The 7,840-nt window shown below is 35.2% G+C and overlaps 20 non-coding genes and 13 pseudogenes across 20 annotated transcripts; all 33 read right to left on the reverse strand.

The window, feature by feature from the left end:
- Nucleotides 1–38: 38 nt before the first annotated feature.
- LOC114543032 lies at nt 39–156 on the reverse strand (annotated as a pseudogene).
- Nucleotides 157–278: 122 nt separating this feature from the next.
- Nucleotides 279–396, reverse strand: LOC114543087 (annotated as a pseudogene).
- Nucleotides 397–518: 122 nt separating this feature from the next.
- Nucleotides 519–637, reverse strand: LOC114542983. The gene has a single exon (XR_003689848.1). It is a non-coding gene; the product is annotated as a 5S ribosomal RNA (ribosomal RNA).
- Nucleotides 638–752: 115 nt separating this feature from the next.
- Nucleotides 753–871, reverse strand: LOC114543159. The gene has a single exon (XR_003689890.1). It is a non-coding gene; the product is annotated as a 5S ribosomal RNA (ribosomal RNA).
- Nucleotides 872–989: 118 nt separating this feature from the next.
- LOC114543160 lies at nt 990–1,108 on the reverse strand. Its single transcript, XR_003689891.1, has one exon. It is a non-coding gene; the product is annotated as a 5S ribosomal RNA (ribosomal RNA).
- Nucleotides 1,109–1,231: 123 nt separating this feature from the next.
- Nucleotides 1,232–1,350, reverse strand: LOC114543190. Its single transcript, XR_003689918.1, has one exon. It is a non-coding gene; the product is annotated as a 5S ribosomal RNA (ribosomal RNA).
- A 122-nt stretch (nt 1,351–1,472) lies between these two features.
- On the reverse strand, nt 1,473–1,591 carry LOC114543161. The gene has a single exon (XR_003689892.1). It is a non-coding gene; the product is annotated as a 5S ribosomal RNA (ribosomal RNA).
- Nucleotides 1,592–1,710: 119 nt separating this feature from the next.
- On the reverse strand, nt 1,711–1,828 carry LOC114543040 (annotated as a pseudogene).
- Nucleotides 1,829–1,949: 121 nt separating this feature from the next.
- On the reverse strand, nt 1,950–2,063 carry LOC114543157 (annotated as a pseudogene).
- Nucleotides 2,064–2,184: 121 nt separating this feature from the next.
- Nucleotides 2,185–2,303, reverse strand: LOC114543162. Its single transcript, XR_003689893.1, has one exon. It is a non-coding gene; the product is annotated as a 5S ribosomal RNA (ribosomal RNA).
- Nucleotides 2,304–2,425: 122 nt separating this feature from the next.
- Nucleotides 2,426–2,544, reverse strand: LOC114542969. The gene has a single exon (XR_003689835.1). It is a non-coding gene; the product is annotated as a 5S ribosomal RNA (ribosomal RNA).
- A 121-nt stretch (nt 2,545–2,665) lies between these two features.
- Nucleotides 2,666–2,784, reverse strand: LOC114543089 (annotated as a pseudogene).
- Nucleotides 2,785–2,909: 125 nt separating this feature from the next.
- LOC114543043 lies at nt 2,910–3,028 on the reverse strand (annotated as a pseudogene).
- Nucleotides 3,029–3,148: 120 nt separating this feature from the next.
- On the reverse strand, nt 3,149–3,265 carry LOC114543081 (annotated as a pseudogene).
- A 123-nt stretch (nt 3,266–3,388) lies between these two features.
- LOC114543165 lies at nt 3,389–3,507 on the reverse strand. Its single transcript, XR_003689895.1, has one exon. It is a non-coding gene; the product is annotated as a 5S ribosomal RNA (ribosomal RNA).
- Nucleotides 3,508–3,631: 124 nt separating this feature from the next.
- LOC114543177 lies at nt 3,632–3,750 on the reverse strand. Its single transcript, XR_003689906.1, has one exon. It is a non-coding gene; the product is annotated as a 5S ribosomal RNA (ribosomal RNA).
- Nucleotides 3,751–3,874: 124 nt separating this feature from the next.
- Nucleotides 3,875–3,993, reverse strand: LOC114543169. The gene has a single exon (XR_003689899.1). It is a non-coding gene; the product is annotated as a 5S ribosomal RNA (ribosomal RNA).
- Nucleotides 3,994–4,116: 123 nt separating this feature from the next.
- LOC114543144 lies at nt 4,117–4,248 on the reverse strand (annotated as a pseudogene).
- A 123-nt stretch (nt 4,249–4,371) lies between these two features.
- On the reverse strand, nt 4,372–4,490 carry LOC114543145 (annotated as a pseudogene).
- Nucleotides 4,491–4,613: 123 nt separating this feature from the next.
- LOC114543104 lies at nt 4,614–4,732 on the reverse strand (annotated as a pseudogene).
- A 122-nt stretch (nt 4,733–4,854) lies between these two features.
- On the reverse strand, nt 4,855–4,973 carry LOC114543179. Its single transcript, XR_003689908.1, has one exon. It is a non-coding gene; the product is annotated as a 5S ribosomal RNA (ribosomal RNA).
- Nucleotides 4,974–5,097: 124 nt separating this feature from the next.
- LOC114543166 lies at nt 5,098–5,216 on the reverse strand. Its single transcript, XR_003689896.1, has one exon. It is a non-coding gene; the product is annotated as a 5S ribosomal RNA (ribosomal RNA).
- Nucleotides 5,217–5,340: 124 nt separating this feature from the next.
- Nucleotides 5,341–5,459, reverse strand: LOC114542985. The gene has a single exon (XR_003689850.1). It is a non-coding gene; the product is annotated as a 5S ribosomal RNA (ribosomal RNA).
- Nucleotides 5,460–5,580: 121 nt separating this feature from the next.
- Nucleotides 5,581–5,699, reverse strand: LOC114543193. The gene has a single exon (XR_003689921.1). It is a non-coding gene; the product is annotated as a 5S ribosomal RNA (ribosomal RNA).
- Nucleotides 5,700–5,822: 123 nt separating this feature from the next.
- Nucleotides 5,823–5,941, reverse strand: LOC114542993. The gene has a single exon (XR_003689857.1). It is a non-coding gene; the product is annotated as a 5S ribosomal RNA (ribosomal RNA).
- Nucleotides 5,942–6,063: 122 nt separating this feature from the next.
- On the reverse strand, nt 6,064–6,182 carry LOC114543167. The gene has a single exon (XR_003689897.1). It is a non-coding gene; the product is annotated as a 5S ribosomal RNA (ribosomal RNA).
- A 124-nt stretch (nt 6,183–6,306) lies between these two features.
- LOC114543066 lies at nt 6,307–6,423 on the reverse strand (annotated as a pseudogene).
- Nucleotides 6,424–6,542: 119 nt separating this feature from the next.
- Nucleotides 6,543–6,661, reverse strand: LOC114542987. Its single transcript, XR_003689851.1, has one exon. It is a non-coding gene; the product is annotated as a 5S ribosomal RNA (ribosomal RNA).
- A 118-nt stretch (nt 6,662–6,779) lies between these two features.
- LOC114543168 lies at nt 6,780–6,898 on the reverse strand. Its single transcript, XR_003689898.1, has one exon. It is a non-coding gene; the product is annotated as a 5S ribosomal RNA (ribosomal RNA).
- Nucleotides 6,899–7,016: 118 nt separating this feature from the next.
- LOC114542984 lies at nt 7,017–7,135 on the reverse strand. Its single transcript, XR_003689849.1, has one exon. It is a non-coding gene; the product is annotated as a 5S ribosomal RNA (ribosomal RNA).
- A 124-nt stretch (nt 7,136–7,259) lies between these two features.
- Nucleotides 7,260–7,378, reverse strand: LOC114543093 (annotated as a pseudogene).
- Nucleotides 7,379–7,497: 119 nt separating this feature from the next.
- Nucleotides 7,498–7,616, reverse strand: LOC114542989. Its single transcript, XR_003689853.1, has one exon. It is a non-coding gene; the product is annotated as a 5S ribosomal RNA (ribosomal RNA).
- Nucleotides 7,617–7,735: 119 nt separating this feature from the next.
- Nucleotides 7,736–7,840, reverse strand: LOC114543153 (annotated as a pseudogene; the record flags this gene model as incomplete).

Here is a 7,840-nt window from a genome sequence, read left to right on the forward strand (position 1 = left end):
GAGTACATTGAAATAATTTTCTATTAATAATCAAAAGGAGCCTACGACACGAAGTATTCCTAAGAGGTCACCCACCCAAGTACTAACTTCGCCGACTTGTTTTAACTTTGGTGATCAGACGAGAACCAGTGCTTTCCAAGTGGTATGGACGTAGACATCGCCTTTAGAAAACAAGAGCTTTTGATCTAAGATATTTTTGGATAAAATTAAAAAAAATATTCCTTTTGGGAAAATTGATGAAGTACATTGAAATAATTTTCTATTAATTAATCAAAAGGAGCCTACGACACGAAGTATTCCTAAGAGGTGACCTTCCAAGTATTAACTTCGCCCGACTTGTTTTAACTTTGGTGATCAGACGAGAACCAGTGCTTTCCAAGTGGTATGGACGTAGACATCGCCTTTGAGAAAACAAGAGCTTTTGATCGATGAATATTTTTGGATAAAATTAAAAAAATATTCCTTTTGGGAAAATTGATGAGTACATTGAAATAATTTTCTATTAATAAATCAAAAGGAGCCTACGACATGAAGTATTCCTAAGAGGTCACCCACCCAAGTACTAACTTCGCCCGACTTGTTTTAACTTTGGTGATCAGACGAGAACCAGTGCTTTCCAAGTGGTATGGACGTAGACATAGCCTTTGAGAAAAAAGAGCTTTTGATCTTTGAATATTTATAAAATTAAAAAAATTCCTTTTGGGAAAATTGATGAGTACATTGAAATAATTTTCTACTAATAAATCAAAAGGAGCCTACGACACGAAGTATTCCTAAGAGGTCACCCACCCAAGTACTAACTTCGCCCGACTTGTTTTAACTTTGGTGATCAGACGAGAACCAGTGCTTTCCAAGTGGTATGGACGTAGACATGCCTTTGAGAAAAAAGAGCTTTTGATCTGAATATTTTTGGATAAAATTAAAAAAATATTCCTTTTGGGAAAATTGATGAGTACATTGAAATAATTTTCTATTAATAAATCAAAAGGAGCCTACGACACGAAGTATTCCTAAGAGGTCACCCACCCAAGTACTAACTTCGCCCGACTTGTTTTAACTTTGGTGATCAGACGAGAACCAGTGCTTTCCAAGTGGTATGGACGTAGACATCGCCTTTGAGAAAACAAGAGCTTTTGATCTGCGAATATTTTTGGATAAAATTAAAAAAAATATTCCTTTTGGGAAAATTGGTGAGTACATTGAAATAATTTTCTATTAATAAATCAAAAGGAGCCTACGATACGAAGTATTCCTAAGAGGTCACCCACCCAAGTACTAACTTCGCCCGACTTGTTTTAACTTTGGTGATCAGACGAGAACCAGTGCTTTCCAAGTGGTATGGACGTAGACATCGCCTTTTAGAAAACAAGAGCTTTTGATCTCTGAATATTTTTGGATAAAATTAAAAAAAATATTCTTTTGGGAAAATTGATGAGTACATTGAAATAATTTTCTATTAATAAATCAAAAGGAGCCTACGACACGAAGTATTCCTAAGAGGTCACCCACCCAAGTACTAACTTCGCCCGACTTGTTTTAACTTTGGTGATCAGACGAGAACCAGTGCTTTCCAAGTGGTATGGACGTAGACATAGCCTTTGAGAAAACAAGAGCTTTTGATCTTAATATTTTTGGATAAAATTAAAAAAAATATTCCTTTTGGGAAAATTGATGAGTACATTGAAATATTTTCTATAATAAATCAAAAGGAGCCTACGACACGAAGTATTCCTAAGAGGTCACCCACCCAAGTACTAACTTCGCCCGACTTGTTTTAACTTTGGTGATCAGACGAGAACCAGTGCTTTCCAAGTGTATGGACGTAGACATAGCCTTTGAGAAAACAAGAGCTTTTGATCTTTGAATATTTTTGGATAAAATTAAAAAAAATATTCCTTTTGGGAAAATTGATGAGTACATTGAAATTTTTCTACTAATAAATCAAAAGGAGCCTACGACACGAAGTATTCCTAAAGGTCACCCACCAAGTACTAACTTCGCCCGACTTGTTTTAACTTTGGTGATCAGACGAGAACCAGTGCGTTCTAAGTATGGACGTAGACATAGCCTTTGAGAAAAAAGAGCTTTTGATCTTTGAATATTTTTGGATAAAATTAAAAAAATATTCCTTTTGGGAAAATTGATGAGTACATTGAAATAATTTTCTACTAATAAATCAAAAGGAGCCTACGACACGAAGTATTCCTAAGAGGTCACCCACCCAAGTACTAACTTCGCCCGACTTGTTTTAACTTTGGTGATCAGACGAGAACCAGTGCTTTCCAAGTGGTATGGACGTAGACATAGCCTTTGAGAAAAAAAGAGCTTTTGATCTTTGAATATTTTTAAATAAAATTAAAAAAATATTCCTTTTGGGAAAATTGATGAGTACATTGAAATAATTTTCTACTAATAAATCAAAAGGAGCCTACGACACGAAGTATTCCTAAGAGGTCACCCACCCAAGTACTAACTTCGCCCGACTTGTTTTAACTTTGGTGATCAGACGAAAACCAGTGCTATCCAAGTGGTATGGACGTAGACATCACCTTCGAGAAAACAAGAGCTTTTGATCCATGAATATTTTTGGAAAAATTAAAAAAAATTCCTTTTGGGAAAATTGATGAAGTACATTGAAATAATTTTCTACTAATAAATCAAAAGGTGCCTACGACACGAAGTATTCCTAACAGGTCACCCACCCAATTACTAACTTCTCCCGACTTGTTTTAACTTTGGTGATCAGACGAGAACCAGTGCTTTCCAAGTGGTATGGACGTAGACATAGCCTTTGAGAAAACAAGAGCTTTTGATCTTTGAATATTTTTGGATAAAATTAAAAAAAATATTCCTTTTGGGAAAATTGATGAGTACATTGAAATAATTTCTACTAATAATAAATCAAAAGGAGCCTACGACACGAAGTATTCCTAAGAGGTCACCCACCCATGTACTAACTTCGCCCGACTTGTTTTAACTTTAGTGATCAGACGAGAACCAATGCTTTCCAAGTGGTATGGACGTAGACATCACCTTTTAGAAAACAGTAGCTTTTCATCTAGGAATATTTTTGGATAAAAAAAAAATATTCCTTTTGGGAAAATTGATGATGTACATTGAAATAATTTTCTATTAATAAATCAAAAGGAGCCTACGACACGAAGTATTCCTAAGAGGTCACCCACCCAAGTACTAACTTCGCCACTTGTTTTAACTTTGGTGATCAGACGAGAACCAGTGCTTTCCAAGTGGTATGGACGTAGACATCGCCTTTGAGAAAACAAGAGCTTTTGATCATGAATATTTTTGGATAAAATTAAAAAAAATAATCCTTTTGGGAAAATTGATGAAGTACATTGAAAAAATTTTCTATTAATAAATCAAAAGGAGCCTACGACACGAAGTATTCCTAAGAGGTCACCCACCCAAGTACTAACTTCGCCCGACTTGTTTTAACTTTGGTGATCAGACGAGAACCAGTGCTTTCCAAGTGGTATGGACGTAGACATCGCCTTTGAGAAAACAAGAGCTTTTGATCGATGAATATTTTTGGATAAAATTAAAAAAAATATTCCTTTTGGGAAAATTGATGAAGTACATTGAAATAATTTTCTAATAATAAATCAAAAGGAGCCTACGACACGAAGTATTCCTAAGAGGTCACCCACCTAAGTACTAACTTCGCCCGACTTGTTTTAACTTTGGTGATCAGACGAGAACCAGTGCTTTCCAAGTGGTATGGACGTAGACATCGCCTTTGAGAAAACAAGAGCTTTTGATCAATGAATATTTTTGGATAAAATTAAAAAAAATATTCCTTTTGGGAAAATTGATGAAGTACATTGAAATAATTTTCTAATAATAAATCAAAAGGAGCCTACGACACGAAGTATTCCTAAGAGGTCACCCACCAAAGTACTAACTTCGCCCGACTTGTTTTAACTTTGGTGATCAGACGAGAACCAGTGCTTTCCAAGTGGTATGGACGTAGACATCACCTTTTAGAAAACAAGAGCTTTTGATCTAGGAATATTTTTGGATAAAATTAAAAAAAATATTCCTTTTGGGAAAATTGATGAAGTACATTGAAATAATTTTTATTAATAAATCAAAAGGAGCCTACGATACGAAGTATTCCTAAGAGGACACCCACCCAAGTACTAACTTCGCCCGCCGCCGTCGGTCTACTTGTTTTAACTTTGGTGATCAGACGAGAACCAGTGCTTTCCAAGTGGTATGGACGCAGACATTGCCTTTAGAAAACAAGAGCTTTTGATCTATGAATATTTTTGAATAAAATTAAAAAAAATATTCCTTTTGGGAAAATTGATGAAGAACATTGAAATAATTTTCTATTAATAAATCAAAAAGAGCCTACGATAAGAAGTATTCCTAACAGGTCACCCACCCAGGTACTAACTTCGCCCGACTTGTTTTAACTTTGGTGATCCGACGAAAACCAGTGCTTTCAAAGTGATATGGACGTAGACATCACCTTTTAGAAAACAGTAGCTTTTCATCTAGGGAAATATTTTTGGATAAAAAAAAAAATATTCCTTTTGGGAAAATTGATGAAGTACATTGAAATAATTTTCTATTAATAAATCAAAAGGAGCCTACGACACGAAGTATTCCTAAGAGGTCACCCACCCAAGTACTAACTTCGGCCAACTTGTTTTAACTTTGGTGATCAGACGAAAACCAGTGCTTTCCAAGTGGTATGGACGTGACATCGCCTTCGAGAAAACAAGAGCTTTTGATCATTAAATATTTTTGGATAAAATTAAAAAAAATATCCTTTTGGGAAAATTCATGAAGTACATAGAAAAAATTTTCTATTAATTAATCAAAAGGAGCCTACGACACAAAGTATTCCTAAGAGGTCACCCACCCAAGTACTAACTTCGCCCGACTTGTTTTAACTTTGGTGATCAGACGAGAACCAGTGCTTTCCAAGTGGTATGGACGTAGACATCGCCTTTGAGAAAACAAGAGCTTTTGATCGATAAATATTTTTGGATAAAATTAAAAAAAATATTCCTTTTGGGAAAATTGATGAAGTACATTGAAATAATTTTCTAATAATAAATCAAAAGGAGCCTACGACACGAAGTATTCCTAAGAGGTCACCCACCCAAGTACTAACTTCGCCCGACTTGTTTTAACTTTGGTGATCAGACGAGAACCAGTGCTTTCCAAGTGGTATGGACGTAGACATCGCCTTTGAGAAAACAAGAGCTTTTGATCGATGAATATTTTTGGATAAAATTAAAAAAAAAAATTCCTTTTGGGAAAATTGATGAAATACATTGAAATAATTTTCTATAATAAATCAAAAGGAGCCTACGACACGAAGTATTCCTAAGAGGTCACCCACCCAAGTACTAACTTCGCCCGACTTGTTTTAACTTTGGTGATCAGACGAGAACCAGTGCTTTCCAAGTGGTATGGACTTAGACATCGCCTTTCGAGAAAACAAGGCTTTTGATCATGAATATTTTTGGATAAAATTAAAAAAAATATTCTTTTGGGAAAATTGATGAGTACATTGAAATAATTTTCTATTAATTAATCAAAAGGAGCCTACGACACGAAGTATTCCTAAGAGGTCACCCACCCAAGTACTAACTTCGCCCGACTTGTTTTAACTTTGGTGATCAGACGAAAACCAGTGCTTTCCAAGTGGTATGGACGTAGACATCGCCTTTGAGAAAACAAGAGCTTTTGATCATGAATATTTTTGGATAAAATTAAAAAAAATATTCCTTTTGGGAAAATTCATGAAGTACATAGAAAAAATTTTCTATTAATAAATCAAAAGGAGCCTACGACACGAAGTATTCCTAAGAGATCACCCACCCAAGTACTAACTTCGCCCGACTTGTTTTAACTTTGGTGATCAGACGAAAACCAGTGCTTTCCAAGTGGTATGGACGTAGACATCACCTTTTAGAAAACAGTAGCTTTTCATCTAGGAATATTTTTGGAAAAAAAAAAAAAATATTCCTTTTGGGAAAATTGATGATGTACATTGAAATAATTTTCTATTAATAAATCAAAAGGAGCCTACGACACGAAGTATTCCTAAGAGGTCACCCACCCAAGTACTAACTTCGCCCGACTTGTTTTAACTTTGGTGATCAGACGAGAACCAGTGCTTTCCAAGTGGTATGGACGTAGACATCGCCTTTGAGAAAACAAGAGCTTTTGATCATTAAATATTTTTGGATAAAATTAAAAAAAATATTCCTTTTGGGAAAATTGATGAAGTACATTGAAATAATTTTCTATTAATAAATCAAAAGGAGCCTACGACACGAAGTATTCCTAAGAGGTCACCCACCCAAGTACTAACTTCGCCCGACTTGTTTTCTTTGGTGATCAGACGAGAACCAGTGCTTTCCAAGTGGTATGGACGTAGACATCGCCTTTGAGAAAACAAGAGCTTTTGATCATGAATATTTTGGATAAAAAAAAAAAATATTCCTTTTGGGAAAATTGATGAAGTACATTGAAATAATTTTCTATAATAAATCAAAAGGAGCCTACGACACGAAGTATTCCTAAGAGGTCACCCACCCAAGTACTAACTTCGCCCGACTTGTTTTAACTTTGGTGATCAGACGAGAACCAGTGCTTTCCAAGTGGTATGGACTTAGACATCGCCTTTTAGAAAACAAGGGCTTTTGATCGATGAATATTTTTGGATAAAATTAAAAAAAATATTCCTTTTGGGAAAATTGATGAAGTACATTGAAATAATTTAATAAATCAAAAGGAGCCTACGACACGAAGTATTCCTAAGAGGTCACCCACCCAAGTACTAACTTCGCCCGACTTGTTTTAACTTTGGTGATCAGACGAGAACCAGTGCTTTCCAAGTGGTATGGACGTAGACATCCCTTTAGAAAACAAGAGCTTTCATCTGAATATTTTTGGATAAAATTAAAAAAAATATTTCTTTTGGAAAAATTGATGAGTACAATGAAATAATTTTCTATTAATTAATCAAAAGGAGCCTACGACATGAAGTATTCCTAAGAGGTCACCCACCCAAGTACTAACTTCGCCCGACTTGTTTTAACTTTGGTGATCAGACGAGAACCAGTGCTTTCCAAGTGGTATGGACGTAGACATCGCCTTTTAGAAAACAAGAGCTTTTGATCTAAGAATATTTTTGGAAAAAATTAAAAAAAATATTCCTTTTTGGAAAATTGATGAAGTACATTGAAATAATTTTCTATTAATAAATCAAAAGGAGCCTACGACACGAAATATTCCTAAGACGTCACCCACCCAAGTACTAACTTCGGCCGACTTGTTTTAACTTTGGTGATCAGACGAAAACCAGTGCTTTCCAAGTGGTATGGACGTAGACATCGCCTTCGAGAAAACAAGAGCTTTTGATCCATAAATATTTTTGGATAAAAAAAAAAATATTCCTTTTGGGAAAATTGATGAGTACATTGAAATAATTTTCTATTAATAATCAAAAGGAGCCTACGACACGAAGTATTCCTAAGAGGTCACCCACCCAAGTACTAACTTCGCCCGACTTGTTTTAACTTTGGTGATCAGACGAGAACCAGTGCTTTCCAAGTGGTATGGACTTAGACATCGCCTTTGAGAAAACAAGAGCTTTTGATCATAATATTTTTGGATAAAATTAAAAAAATATTCCTTTTGGGAAAATTGATGAGTACATTGAAAAATTTTCTATTAATAAATCAAAAGGAGCCTACGACACGAAGTATTCTAAGAGGTCACCCACCAAGTACTAACTTCGCCCGACTTGTTTTAACTTTGGTGATCAGACGAGAACCAGTGCTTTCCAAGTGGT

Source organism: Dendronephthya gigantea, unplaced genomic scaffold (genome assembly GCF_004324835.1).
Source record: "Dendronephthya gigantea isolate DGI-Jeju-01 unplaced genomic scaffold, DenGig_1.0 000415F, whole genome shotgun sequence".
Classification (NCBI taxonomy): Eukaryota; Metazoa; Cnidaria; class Anthozoa; order Malacalcyonacea; family Nephtheidae; genus Dendronephthya; species Dendronephthya gigantea.